The sequence below is a fragment of the Rhinoderma darwinii genome, chromosome 5 (assembly GCF_050947455.1).
Source record: "Rhinoderma darwinii isolate aRhiDar2 chromosome 5, aRhiDar2.hap1, whole genome shotgun sequence".
Taxonomy (NCBI): domain Eukaryota; kingdom Metazoa; phylum Chordata; class Amphibia; order Anura; family Rhinodermatidae; genus Rhinoderma; species Rhinoderma darwinii.
This window is the reverse complement of record NC_134691.1, coordinates 205,821,996-205,837,016: the sequence shown is the minus strand read 5'-3', so window position 1 is coordinate 205,837,016 and position 15,021 is coordinate 205,821,996.

Here is a 15,021-nt window from a genome sequence, read left to right as displayed (position 1 = left end):
GAAGATCAGATCTTCCAGTCCCCTAGTATGTGTAAAATAAAAAGTGAAAAAATTTTAAAAAAAAGTTTTAGATAAATAAATAAATACAATTTTTACGTAATAAAAACAATAATTGCCTTGTTTCCCTGATCAAGCACTTTATAATTAGAAAAAAATGAAAAAAAAAGACAAAAACTAGACATAATAGGCATCGCCGCATTCATATCGGCGTGACCTATAAGAATATCATATTATTTATCCCACACGGTGAAGAACGTAAAAAAATACAATAAAAACAATGGCAGAATTTCCTTTTTTGGTCACATTGTTTCCAAATATTTTTTATAAAAAGTAATCAAAAAGTCGCACGTACCCAAGAATGGTACCAATAAAAACTACAGTGTGTCACGCAAAAAACAAGTCCTAAGGGCAAAGCCCCACGTGGCGGAATTGCTCTGGAATTCCGCTGCGGACACTCCGCAGCGTTAATCCGCAGCGGACCCGTTTCTCCATTGCCTTCCACTTCTTTTTAGTAGGCTTCGTTTAGACGAGACGGAAAATTTCGCTGCGGAGCATAGGCTGCGGTGCGGAATTTGGTGTCCGCAGCATACAATGGATGTTGCGGACCAGTGGCGGACTGGTTGCGGACTCATTGCGGAAGTTCTCCATTGACTTCAATGGAGATTCTAAATTCCGCAATGAAGTCCGCAGATGTCATGTACATGTTATGTGTGCTGCGGATGCGTATTGCTTTTTTAACATGACATTTCTTCATTCTGGCTGGACCTATGTATTTCTAGGTCTACAGCCAGACTGAGGAAGTCAATGGGGCTCCCGTAATTATGGGTGACTATGTGTGTGCACCCGTAATTACAAAAAAATAAAAAAGTTATGGCTCTCAGGATATAGTGACACTAAAACATTATTTTATTTAGAAAAAAGTGTTTTTATTTTGTAAAAGTAGTAAAACATATATAAACAAGATAAATTTGGTATTGCCATAATCATATCGAACCGCAGAATAAAGTATAGATGTTGTTTATGCTGCACAGAGAACGCCGTTAAATTTTTTTAAAAACAACAGCGAGAAAATGTCTGTTTTTTGGTCTCCTCACCTCCCAAAAAATTGAATAAAAACTGATCAAATTATCACGTGTCCCAAAATGATAGTAATAAAAACTACAGCTCGTCCCATGAAAATTAAGCACTCACACAGCTCGTCAATGGAAAAATATAAAGTTCTGACTCTTGCAACGCAATAATGCAAAACGACGGCCCAGACTAATTAATATGTGCAGCAGCTCTTTACCTAAAACCCCACGTCATCATTTGCTAGCCCCCACTGGTAGACCCTGTAAATGCAGCGGAAACTATGAAATTTTGGGGTCTGTGCTACATATGGGGCTAGTGAAGAAGTCAAAGATTAGGCAATGCTGGAGTGCGAATATTTTGTAAAATACCACGGACACCCTTTGGAAGTGCGACTCCTGCACCCAAAAATCCGGCCTGTGCTTAAACGATTGGTTGAAAGCGTACGTCACTATCCATGGGTAATTAATTTTATTATTCATTTACCCCACTATTACATCATCCTATTATGACCTGATGCACTCCGCCCAGCTTACATATACCCTGATGTACTTTGCCCAGCTTACATATGCCCCCACATTATAAGCTGAAACACCAGTAAAACACTAAACAAAACTACTACCAAGCAAAATCTGCGCTCCAAAAGCCGAATGGCGCTCCTTCTGTTCCCGGCAGTGTGCCCAAACAGCAGTTCATGACCACATATGGGGTATTACTGTACTCTGGAGAGCCGCTTAACAATTTATGGTGTGTGTGTCTCCAGTGGCACAAGCTGGGCACAACACGTTGGGCACTGAAATAGCATATCTGTGGAAAATGGCAATTTTCAATCTGCAACATCCACTCTGCACTAATTTCTGCAAAACCTTTGGGGTCAAAATGCTCACTACACTTCTAGATGAATTCCTTGAGGGGTGTAGTTTCCCAAATGGGGTCACTTCTTGAGATTTTTCACTGTACTGGTACCTCAGCGCAATGCAACATGGCTCCAAAAACTAATTTTGTAAAATCTCCACTCCAAAAACGAAATTGCGCTTTTTCCCTTTAGACCCTTGCCGTGTGTCCAAATAGCAGTTTACAACTACATATGGGGTACTTCCCTACTCAGGAGAAATTGTGTCACACATTTTGGTGTGCCTTTTCTCCTGTATTCCCTGTTGGAAATGAAAAATTATCAGCTAAATCTACAGGTTATTGGAAAAAAAAATGTTTTCATTTTCACGGCCCAATTCTAATAAAATCTATAAAACACCTGAGGGATCAAAATGCTCACTACACCTCTAATTTAATTCTTTGAGGGGTATAGTCTCCAAAATGGGATCACACCTGGGGAATTTCTACTATACTGGTACTTCAGGGGCTCTGCAAATGCGACATATCCCCCAGAAACCAATTCAGCAAAATCTCAGCTGCAAACTCCAAATGGTGCTCCGTCCCTTCTGTTCCCTGCCGTGGGTACAAACAGCACTTTATTACCACATATTGCCGTAATCAGGAGAAATTGCTTTAAAAATGTTGATGTGCTTTTTCTCCATTATTCCTTATAAAAATTTTAAAATTCTATGTTTTTTCAGAAAAAAAAGTCTATTTTCATCTTCACAGACTAATTCCAATAAATTCAGCAAAAAACCTTTGGGGTCAAAATGCCAACTATACCACTAGAAAAATTCCTTGAGGGGTATAGTTTCAAAAATGGGGTCACTTTTGGGGGGTTTCCACTGTTTAGGTGTCCCTACAGGGCGTTGCAAACACGACACGGCTCAGAAAACCATTCCAGTAAAATCAGCACTCCAACGTCCAAATGTCGCTCCTTCCCTTCTGAGCACTGCAGTGGGTCCAAACAGCAGTTTATTACCACATATGGGGTATTTCCGTAATCGGGAGAAATTGCTTTACAAATGTTGGCGTGCTTTTTCTCCGTTATTCCTTGCAAAAATTCTAAAATTCTAATTCTAATTTCCAAAAAATATATTTTTTTATTTTCACAGACTAATTCGAATAAATTTAGCAAAAAACCTGTGGGGTTAAAATGCTAACTGTACCCCTAGATAAATTCCCTGAGGGGTGTAGTTTCCAAAATGGGGTCACTTTTGGGGTTTTCACTGTTTTGGCACCACAAGACTTCTTCAAACCTGACATGGTGCCTAAAATATATTCTAAAAAAAGGATGCCCCAAAATCCACTAGGTCCTCCTTTGCTTCTGAGGCCTGTGCTTCAGTCCATTAGCATATTATGAATGCTGTTTTGAATACTTTGAAGGGTGCAGTTTTCAAAATGGGGGTTTCTAATATATAGGGCCCTCAAAACCACTTCAGAACTGAACTCGTTCCTGAAAAAAATAGCCTTTTAAAATTTTCTTAAAAATGTGAGAAATTGCTGCTAAATTTCTAAGCCTTGTAACGTCCTAGAAAAATAAAAGGATGTTAAAAAAAACTATGCCAATCTAAAGTAGACATATAGGAAATGTTAATTAGTAACTATTTTGTTTGGTATTACTATCAGTTTTACAAGCAGATACATTTAAATTTAGAAAAATCATAATTTCTTCAAATTTTCTCTAAATGTTGGTGTTTTTCACAAATAAGCAATGAATTTATCGACCAAATTTTTTCACTAACCTAAAGTACAATATGTCATCCAAGTTATTACCACATAATGTGACACATTTCAGATTTGAAAAAATGGGTCTGGTCCTGAAGGCCAAAATGAGCTTGGTCATGAAGGAGTTAATGCTGATTTTGTATGTTATTAAAGTTAGTTATCTTTGACCTTGGTTCTCATGTGAAACTCAAAGGGAAGAAATATTGCTTAGTGATTATTGATGTATTTACCAAATGGGTAGAAGTATTCCCCACAGCAAGCCCAGATGCTATCACAGTCGCTAAAGCATTGGTAAAGGAGATAATACCTAGGTTTGGGATACCTGAGAACATATACAGCGACAATGGGATACTAAAAAACAAACTCTAGAAAACAATAGAAGAGACTGGGAAGAATTGGGTATATTGTTTACCATCAGTAGTTCTAAATATGCATGTGACTCCTACAGAATCAGGTTTGACACCTTTTGAAATGATGCATGGTAGACAATTTGTAATACCACAGTTAAATCCATTCTCTAAGATGGATAAGAAGTCTTATTTTACACTTGCTGAATAGATAGCAAAAATGCTAACCAACAGGGAAGTTTCTATCTCTAATTGTATTCCAGGTGACCCTGTACCTGTACCTGAACCTGTAAAGCCAAGAAATTGGATCCTGATCAAAGTTATAAAAAGAAAACACTGGCATCATCCTCGTTGGGAAGGACCATATCAGGTTCTGCTTACCATACCTATGTAAAGATAGCCGAACGTACCTCTTGTATACACTTATCACACTGTAAGGTAGTTAGGGAATTGCCACTATCCTCCTAGCCTATAAAAGACTAATTACAAAGGGTGGTCATTTGTTAGAAGTGACTGGTCTCAAACTTCAGCGACGAAAACTTTCAGAGCCTGGGAGGAGACAGGGCAAAATGTCATTAGTTATTCCAGGTATCCTATGGGGGTCAAAGGTATGGGATCCCTGAGAAATGGGGTCGGGGGTAGGATTACCTAAAGACTTAGCTTGGAGAGTTCAATATTTTAATTTCACTAAAGGTAAGACTGCAACATATGAAATAGATTTTTGTGCTGTGCTGTGCACGGATGGAAACACAGCTTACAAAGTAGCATATTCAGATAAGTACATTTGTACTATCTATGTAAAAACGCTAGGGAAAAGGAGATGTTCTTCATGGTCTTCGGCCAAACGCATCACAGCCCATAATGATTATGGATATTCCATGATGTCTGCCATTAATCCCTCTTTAAAAGAAAAGTTCATTATTATGAAGAAACCTACCTCTCTCTGTACAAGTTCCACCAACTGTAACTTGTTATTTTTGACCTTACGAAATCCTAATAAAAGGATAAGTGACTATATGTTATAGGAGCTGAATATTTCAGGTACTGACCCTATAGCGTATTTCTTTATTGATGTTAAGGAAAAGGATGCAATTAAAAGTCCTTTAGCCCCAAAGATAGACCTACTGTCACGTTGGGTTCGTAGACCCACTGGGCCGTACCGCCCTGGCGATATGGCAGCTGGCCAACAGGGTGCAGGTCACAGTACACAGTTCGAATAAGGTACCTGTGGCAGCTCGGACGGTAGCAAGGCAGGCTCGGCTGGGACTAGGCAATGGGTAGACGTCAGGCGTGGAGCAGCAGGACAGGCATTGATACAACACAACACGACTACAGCACAGCACGGCACTAGAACAGGATAGCATGGGATACAGGATACGGGGTACAGGAACAGGGAACACTGGAACTGGAAAACACTAGGAGACCATTAGCTTAGACAAACTAGAATATGACAAACAATGCTCAGGCATAGAAGCAAGGGGCTGGGCCCCTCTTATAGTCCAGGCACTAATGGGCTGATTAAAACATTAACGTCCGGTGCGCGCGCTGCCCCTTTAAGAGCGGGACCCGGCCGAGGTGGGTGGAAGTGAGCGCTGGCGTCTCCCGAGGAGGAGACTGGGGCCAGCGCTCGCCGACCCATGGCTGCGGCTGTCAGGGGGAGAATGAACCTGACGGCCCGCAGCCACGGACATGACACCTACTCTCTATAGTCTATTTGGCCAACTTCACTTATGAACATAAATTGGCATTAGAAACAGGTTACAGTGATAAAACTGAATGGTTAGCATGGATGAGATACACTGCAATCCAAAATAATATAACTAACTGTATTGTTTGCTCAAAAGCTAGACCACATCTGGCTACTATACCTTTCAGGCTATCAGATAAAAAGAACCCACAACGTCTGCAATGCGTGTTATCTTTATATAATGCATCATATAATCCAGGTGATAAATTATGTAAGACACTCTCTTTATTGTACCTACCTGTGGGGAGAGATGAAATCACTCCCTTAGTAGTTGCTTACCCAGGCAACTACACCTGCTTTCTGAGGAATGGGCAAGGTAAGAAAGTAGGGAACCTCACTGAGGAGTGAAACCACCATAGATACTGGTACCGATAATGATAATTACTCCTCTAATTGGTTTACCAACCAGACAAGGGCAAGGACTGATCTCTGATGGCTATGCGGATACAGGAAGGCCAAGTGGCAGGGAAGCTGTAATCTGGTTCAGCTTCTCATGCCATTCCACTTATATTCAGCCCCTGAGTTTCAAGAGAATTTGAAAATAGCCCTGGAGACTATCTAAATCGCTTTAAGCGGTCTATCCCTGGAGATTCCTTTGACCATAGAATATACATAGATGAAATAGGAGTACCCCGAAGGGTGCCAAATGAGCTTAAGGCCCGAAATCAGATTGCATCAGGCTTCGAGTCTGTATTTTTCTGGTGGTCTACGATAAATAAGAATGTCGACTGGATTAATTATATTTATTACAATCAACAGAGAGTTGTTAATTATACCAGAGATGTAATAAATGGCATTGCAGATCAGTTGGGACCTATATCTTTAATGACATGAAGAAATAGAATGGCCCTGGATATGTTACTAGCAGAAAAAGGGGTGTCTGCAAAATGTTTGTATCTTCTGTTGTACTTTTATTCCCAATAATACAGCTCCTGATGGTAGCATTACCAAGGCATTGGCAGGACTCAATTCCATGTCCGAAGAGCTTGTGGAAAACCCTGGAATAAATGACATCTTCACTAATTGGCTTGAAGAATGGTTTGGAAAACGGAGTAACCACATATCCAGTCTATTGATTTCCTTAGCAACAGTGGCAGCCATACTTGTAACTCGTGGATGTTGTTGCATTTCTTGCTTTCTTGTATAAGGCGACTAAATCAGAGACTCATTGGCACTTCAATTACTAAAACAATGTACCAAGGGATTCAAAATGAGGACTTATGCGATGGCTTGGAAACACCCCATGACAAGATTTTGATGTATGAAAAAAATTGGTGAAAAACAAAATCTGTTTTGGATGTGTCACAGAACATTCTTTGATAAATCTACAACAGGGGGCAATTTTAGGAAAGTTTTAAATTAATGATTACTTTATCTAATGAAGACTAAAAATGTGTATCTGTAAAAAACCTTGACTAACAAAATGTCTAATATGTTTTATTGTTAAGATAACTGATATTATATATGAGGAGGGGGCAGCCGTATTCCTAAAAAGGGAGATTAGAATTTCCAGACAGAGGTTTAACTTCTAATTAGTTTAATTAGATGTCAATTGTGATATATGAAGCAAAATGTAACAAGAACTAGTCCAGACATGTTATTCTCAGAATATGTATAAAATCTCTGTCATTCAGGATAGGGGCAGACATTTTGCCATACTGTCTCCTTATCGATAAGAATAAAAGACGCGCATCTCTATTCAGATGACTTCTTGAATCTCTTTGATAGGAACATAAATTCTTCTATCAGTAACCCCCATAATAGGATTAGATACATTGGTTTAGCAGACAGTATCACACATGATAGGCTTAGATACAGCATACCTCTCAACCGTCCTGGATTCAGCGGGACAGTCCCGGATTTCAAATGGTGTCCCACTGTCCTGGGCGGCCAGTGGTATGTCCCAGACCCCCGCTGTTAACTGTATCTCCGTATCTGCGTCCTCAGTGGCTTCATCTGGAGCGGAATCCCCGGCCAGAGCGTTGCTGACGCTTTGGCCCGCATTCCGCTCCTAGAGGAAATCTCAATAGCTACAGTGGGGTAGCGCTAGCTACCGGTGGTGTGGCCCTATCTTTAAGGGGGTGAGGCACTATCTACATGGGCACTGTGTGTGGCACTATTTGCATGGGCACTATCTACGTGGTCACTGGCATTTTATATGTGGGCACTGGCATTAGGGGAAGCTAAGGGGGCATCGGGGCCACCATCAGCGCAGTACTGGCGGTACTGCCGTCAGGAGCCCGGCCATAAATGGAAAAAAAATGGCACGCTTGGCATCTGCATCAATTACATGGCAGATAGGTAGATAGCAGTTTTTTTGTAAACTGCCTGAAGAAGGAGCCTCGGTGCTCTGAAAGCTTGCATATAGAACTTTTATGGTTAGCCAATAAAGGTATCATACCTTCTATACTTTTGTCTTTTTTGACACAAAGGTATTTAACATTGCATAGAGATAATACATGAATGCATAATTGATGGTAATAATGTAACATGTGTATATGTGCACACACATCAAAATTGGTATAATATATGTATGCATATATGTATATACACATATAATCAGGTACGAAATCCAATGAATAAAGAGACAGAAAAAAAAGGGGGTGTTATGTATATTTTTGCTACAAAGAAGAATGACGAGGTATAGATGTTTTTTGTCTAGATTCCTCAATATTATTCCTTTCTCTACTCCTACTTCCAATGTCTCCATGTAGTGACATCACTACTAGAGATGAGCGAACTTATCAAAAGTTCGGTTCGGCTAGTTCGCCGAATTTCACAAAAAAGTTCGGTTCGGACCGAACTAGTTCTGACCGAACCTGTCACTTACGTGCGCCGAGCATGCTACTGTCCAGGGTGCTGATAGAGTTAATGGGCTGCACTAACTCTTTCAGCAACCTTCACAGTACATGCTCGGCGCGCGGAAAACACTATTTATGTAATAAAAAAATAAAAATTATACGTTCGTACTTACTTTCCTCCTGTCCGGCCTCCAGCGATGACGTTTCATCCCTTTCGCCGCTGCAGCCAATCACAGGCTGTAGTGGCGGTCACGCACGTCAGGATGACGCTTCATCCCACGTGACCGCCTCTGCAGCCAATCACAGGCTGCAGCGGCGACATGAATGAAACGTCATCGCTGGAGGCCGGACAGGAGGAAAGTAAGTATGAACGTATTATTATTATTTTTTGGCATGTATGTATGTTGGCATGTATGTATGTATGTTGGCATGTATGTATGTTGTCATGTATGTATGTATGTATATCTGTGCATGTATGTTGGCATGTATGTATATATGTGCATGTTTGTATGTATATTTGCATGTATATATTTGCATGTATGTATGTATGTATGTTTGCATGTATGTATTTTTGCATGTATGTTGTCATGTATGTATGTATGTTGTCATGTATGTATATATGTGCATGTGTGTATGTATATTTGTATGTATGTATGTATGTTTGCATGTATGTGTGTTTGCATGAATGTATGTTTGCATGTATGTATGCATGTTTGTATGTATATTTGCATGTGTGTATATATATATGTATGTATGTTGTCATCTATGCATGTATGTTGTCATGTATGTATATATGTGCATGTATGTTGGCATGTATGTATATATGTGCATGTGTGTATGTATGTATATTTGCATGTATGTATGTTGTCATGTATGTATGTATATATGTGCATGTATGTTTGCATGTATGTTGGCATGTATGTATACATGTGCATGTTTGTATGTATATTTGCATGTATATATGTTTGCATGTGTGTATGTATGTTTGCATGTATGTATGTTTGCATGTATGTATGTTGTCATGTATGTTTGTATGTATGTTGTCATGTATGTATGTATATATGTGCATGTATGTATGTTTGCATGTTTTTATTTTTGCATGTATGTTTGCATGTATGTTTATATATATGTGCATGTATGTAATTATGTTTGCATGTATTTATGTTTGCATGTATATTTGTGCATGCTTGTATATATGTATGTATGTATCTTTGCATGTTTGTTTGTATGTATGTTTTCATGTGTGTGTGTATGCATGTATGTATGATAGTTTGCATGTATATATGTGTGTATGTTTGCATGTATGTATATTTGCATGTATATATGTGCATGCTTGTATATATGTATGTATGTTTGTATATATGTATGTATATTTGTATATATGTATGTATGGCCATGTATGATACTGTCTGCTGGCGCCCTGTATCTAAGTCAACTTCGCGGCAGGCTTCTATACATGGTATAACAGTCAGTATCACACATTAAACTGAATCTAAGCCTACGACATGTTTTATTTCATTTTTTTTTTTTTTTTTACAGGTTTGGTGTTTGGACTACGTCGGTTTCGAGGACTACTTAGATGACGTTTTTTTTTTCTACAATAAAATGGTTAATGAGGGTTGTGTTGGGGGTGCTTTATTTCAATAAAATATTTTATCTATATCTTTGTCTTTTCAAATTTTATTATTACCACTTTAGTAATGGCCGCTGTCTGAGTGACAACATCCATTACTAAGGCGAGGCTTAGTGTTAGCCGGTGCAGAGGCTAACACTAACCACCATTATTACCCCGGTACCCAAAACCACCAGGGGTGCCGGGAAGAGCCAGGTACGATCCAGTACCCGACCATCTGTTGTGATGGTCGGGCCCTGGGGCGGCCGCAGGCTGGTATTATGAGGCTGGGAAGGGCCAAAAACAGTGGACCTTCCCACCCTTGTAATGCTAGGCTGCTGCTGCTGTGTTGTATCTGGCTGGTTATAAAAGTGGGGGGGACCCCACGTCATTTTTTTTAAATTATTTATTTATTTACATTTTTTTTTTAAAAAAGACATGGGGTTCCACCCAATTTATCATAACCAGCCACATACAACACAGTGTTATTAGCCTGGGAATGGACAAAACCAGTGGCCCTTCCCACCCATGTAATGCCAGACTGCTGCGGCCTTGTATATGGCTGGTTATTAAAAATGTGGGGGACCCGTCTATTGCTAAATTTGTTAAATTCAAAAAAAAAAACGACGTGGGGGTCCCCCCCATTTTTATAACCAGCCCGATACAACACAGCAGCTGCAGCCTAGCATTACAAGGGTGGGAAGGTCCACTGATTTTGGCCCTTCCCAGCCTCATAATACCAGCCTACGGCCGCCCCAGTACCCGACCATCACAACAGATGGTCGGGTACTGGATCGTACCAAGCTCTTCCCGGCACCCCTGGTGGTGGTGGGTACCGGGGTAATAATGGGTGGTTAGTGCTAGCCTCTGCACCGGCTAACACTAAGTACCGCCTTAATAATGGACGCTGTCAATCAGCCAACTGCCATTATCTAGGCACTAATAAAGTTTGAAAAAAAAACACAAAGACAATTCTTTTTTATTGAAATAAGAAATCCCCAACAAAACCCTCGTTAACCATTTTATTAAAATTTGAAAAAACGCAGATCTACGCAGTAGTCCAACGAATTGAAGATGTAGTCCAATCGGTACATCAAAATCTGCAACAACATAAAAAAACAGTTATCAATGTGAACAATACCAATACTTCTACTCACCTACACACATATATACACGCACACACAAACAAACAACCATACACAGACACACACATATATACACAAACACAACAAGATATACACACACACACACACACATAAACAGACAAACACACATATACACGAACTCACACATATACAAACAAAAACACACATATCCAAACACACACACACACACACAGTTATACACACATACACGAACACATATACACAAACACATATACAAACAAAAACACACATACCCAAACACACATATACACAAACACATATACACAAACACACCCATATATACACACAAACACACACCCATATACACACATATACAAAAACACACACAAACATCTACACACAAACATATACACAAATACACCCATATATACACAAACATATACACAAAACACATATACACAAACACACCCATATATACACACACATATACACAAACACACATATAAAAACAAAAACAGACAAAGTCACATACCCAAACACACACATACACAAACACGGTTTCTTTTAAATGCTGCTGGGGAACCCGCTCGATCCACTATATAAGGCTGCGCTACAGTGCAGCATTTAAAAGAAACAGGATCCTGACCTGTCCATATAGTTTAAGGCAGCACAGAGTATTTCAGGAGATGAGCGTTCAGATTCAGTGCTGCTGCGAACTCTGCTCTTACCATTACGTAGCTCTCAGTCTGTTACCTCTCTTCCACTCCTGTCCTCCAGAACACCTTCACATGATTGGCAAGTCACCACGTAATGGTAAGAGCAGAGTTCACAGCAGCACAGAGTATTTCAGGAGATGAGCGTGCGGATCTTGTGCGGGGTGGTGACTTGCCAATCATGTGAAGGTGTTATTGAGGACAGGAGTGGAGGAGAGGTAACAGACTGAGCTACGTAATGGTAAGAGCAGAGTTCACAGCAGCACTGAATCTGCACGCTCCTCTCCTGAAATACTCTGTGCTGCTGTGAACTCTGTTCTTACCATTACGTAGCTCAGTCTGTTACATCTCCTCCACTCCTGTCCTCTATAACACGTTCACATGATTGGCAAGTCACCACCACGCACAAGATCTGCACGCTCATCTCCTGAAATACTCTGTGCTGCTGTGAACTCTGCTCTTACCATTACGTGGTGACTTGCCAATCATGTGAAGGTGTTCTTGAGGACAGGAGTGGAGGAGAGATAACAGACTGAGAGCTACGTAATGGTAAGAGCAGAGTTCACAGCAGCACTGAATCTGCACGCTCATCTCCTGAAATACTCTGTGCTGCCTTAAATTCTGTGGACAGGTCAGGATCCTGTTTCTTTTAAATGCTGCACTGTAGCGTAGCCTTATATAGTGGATCGAGCGGGTTCCCTAGCAGCATTTAAAAGAAACAGGATCCTGACCTGTCCACAGAGTTTAAGGCAGCACAGATTATTTCAGGAGATGAGCACGGGCAGCCGTTCGTTTTTCCGAGCCGTGCTCCCATCATGCACACGACCGTAAAAATACCCGTTATTGCGGGTCGTAATTACGACCCGCAATAACGGGCTCATAGACTTCTGTTACCCACGGGTACCTTTCCGTATTCTCACGGGAAGGTGCCCGTGCCGTTAAAAAAATAGAACATGTTCTATTTTTCGGGCCGTGCTGCTATAATTATAATGACAGCACGGTTCGCAAAAGCGGCCGGCTGCCCGTGGCCGGCCGGCCGTGCTCGTAGTTACGAGTCGTAATTACGAGCACGGCCCGTAAAATAAAAAAATAGAACATGTTCTATCTTTTTAACGGCACGGGCACCTTCCCGTGAGAAAATGGGAAGGTACCCGTGGCTAACAGAAGTCTATGGGCCCGCTATTTCGGGTCGTAATTACGACCCGTGATAACGGGTGTTTTTATGGTCGTGTGCATGAGGCCCCGTAATGACGGGTGGCTACATGTGTGCACCCGTCATTACGGCAGCGTTGCTAGGCGACGTCAGTAAGGGTATGTGCACACACACTAATTACGTCCGTAATGGACGGACGTATTTCGGCCGCAAGTACCGGACCGAACACCCTGCAGGGAGCCGGGCTCCTAGCATCATATTTATGTACGATGCTAGGAGTCCCTGCCTCTCCGTGGAACTACTGTCCCGTACTGAAAACATGATTACAGTACGGGACAGTTGTCCTGCAGAGAGGCAGGGACTCCTAGCATCGTACATAAGTATGATGCTAGGAGCCCGGCTCCCTGCACTGTGTTCGGTCCGGTACTTGCGGCCGAAATACGTCCGTCATTTACGGACGTAATTAGTGTGTGTGCACATACCCTAAATAGTCACTGTCCAGGGTGTTGAAAGAGTTAACTGATCGGCAGTAACTGTTTCAGTACCCTGGACAGTGACTACCGATCACAGTACCTGTAAAAAAAAAGACGTTCATACTTACCGAGAACTTTCTGCTTCCTCCAGTCCGGTCTCCTGGCCGTTGCCTTGGTGACGCGTCCCTCTCGACATCCGGCCCGACATTCCTTGATGACGATGCAGCCCATGTGAGCGCTGCAGCCAATCACAGGCTGCCGCGGCCTCTGTAGCCAATCACAGGCTGCAGAGGCCTCTGCAGCCAATCACAGGCTGCCGCGTCAGAAAAGGTCGGACTGGAGGAAGAAGAGGGACTCGTCACTAAGACAACGACCGGGTACGTATGAAATGCTTTTTATTTTATTTTTAATCAGCAGCCTCTTTTCTCTATCAGTGATTGATAGAGATAAGTGGCTGCCGATTTGTATAATGTTTTTGACCGGGTTCGGTCAAAACGGGTTCGGCCGAACCCGGTGAAGTTCGGATTCGCTGCGAACCGAACTTTACCGGAAGTTCGGACCGAAACCGGGTTCGGTTGTCCCGGTTCGCTCATCTCTAATCACTACCATCTATATATAGCTGAAAAATGGAGGTCGTTAGAAACACTAAATGGCAATACAAATAAAAATATACATTACATAAATATTAAAAATGACCCACTGGAGGTCAATAGTCAAAGGAATGGAGCAAAATTAAAATTTTCATTGAGCCCAAAGGGGCGTAAAGTCCCCAGAGTCCAAATCCACTTGGATTCGCATTGCGCCAATTTTTTAGATATTTCACCCTTTCTAATGTTGGGTTCAATGCAATCGATGCCTCTCACTTTTAATTTCGTTGGATCACATGCATGATGGACTTTAAAGTGTCTGGTTATAGGTTTTAAGATTTCTAGTGTATCTATCTCTGCTGCTCCCAAAATATCTCTCACATGATCTCTAACCCGGACCTTGAACTCCCTTGATGTTAGGCCAATGTATATTTTGGGACAAGGACAAGTAGCATAATAGATTACTGCTTTTGTTGAGCACGAGATGGAATGTGTGATGTTAAAGGTTTTCTTGCCCGCTGAATCTACAAAAGAGTTTGCTCTCTTGATATTGGGCCATGCGACGCAATGTCCACACGCCTTGCAGCCCCACTTTGGGCCCTTAGTACCGAATGGGAATATCGAGTTCTTACGTTGATAATGGATTCTGACGAGAAAATCTTTACGATTTTCGAACAGAGATGCTTGGATATTTAGTTATATATTTTTCGATTGTGGGGTCTGTTAGTAAGATTGGCCAGAATTGTTTCATTATTTCCTTCATTTGGAACCAACGTGAGTGGTAATCGGTTGTAAATCTTACCTGTGATTCAG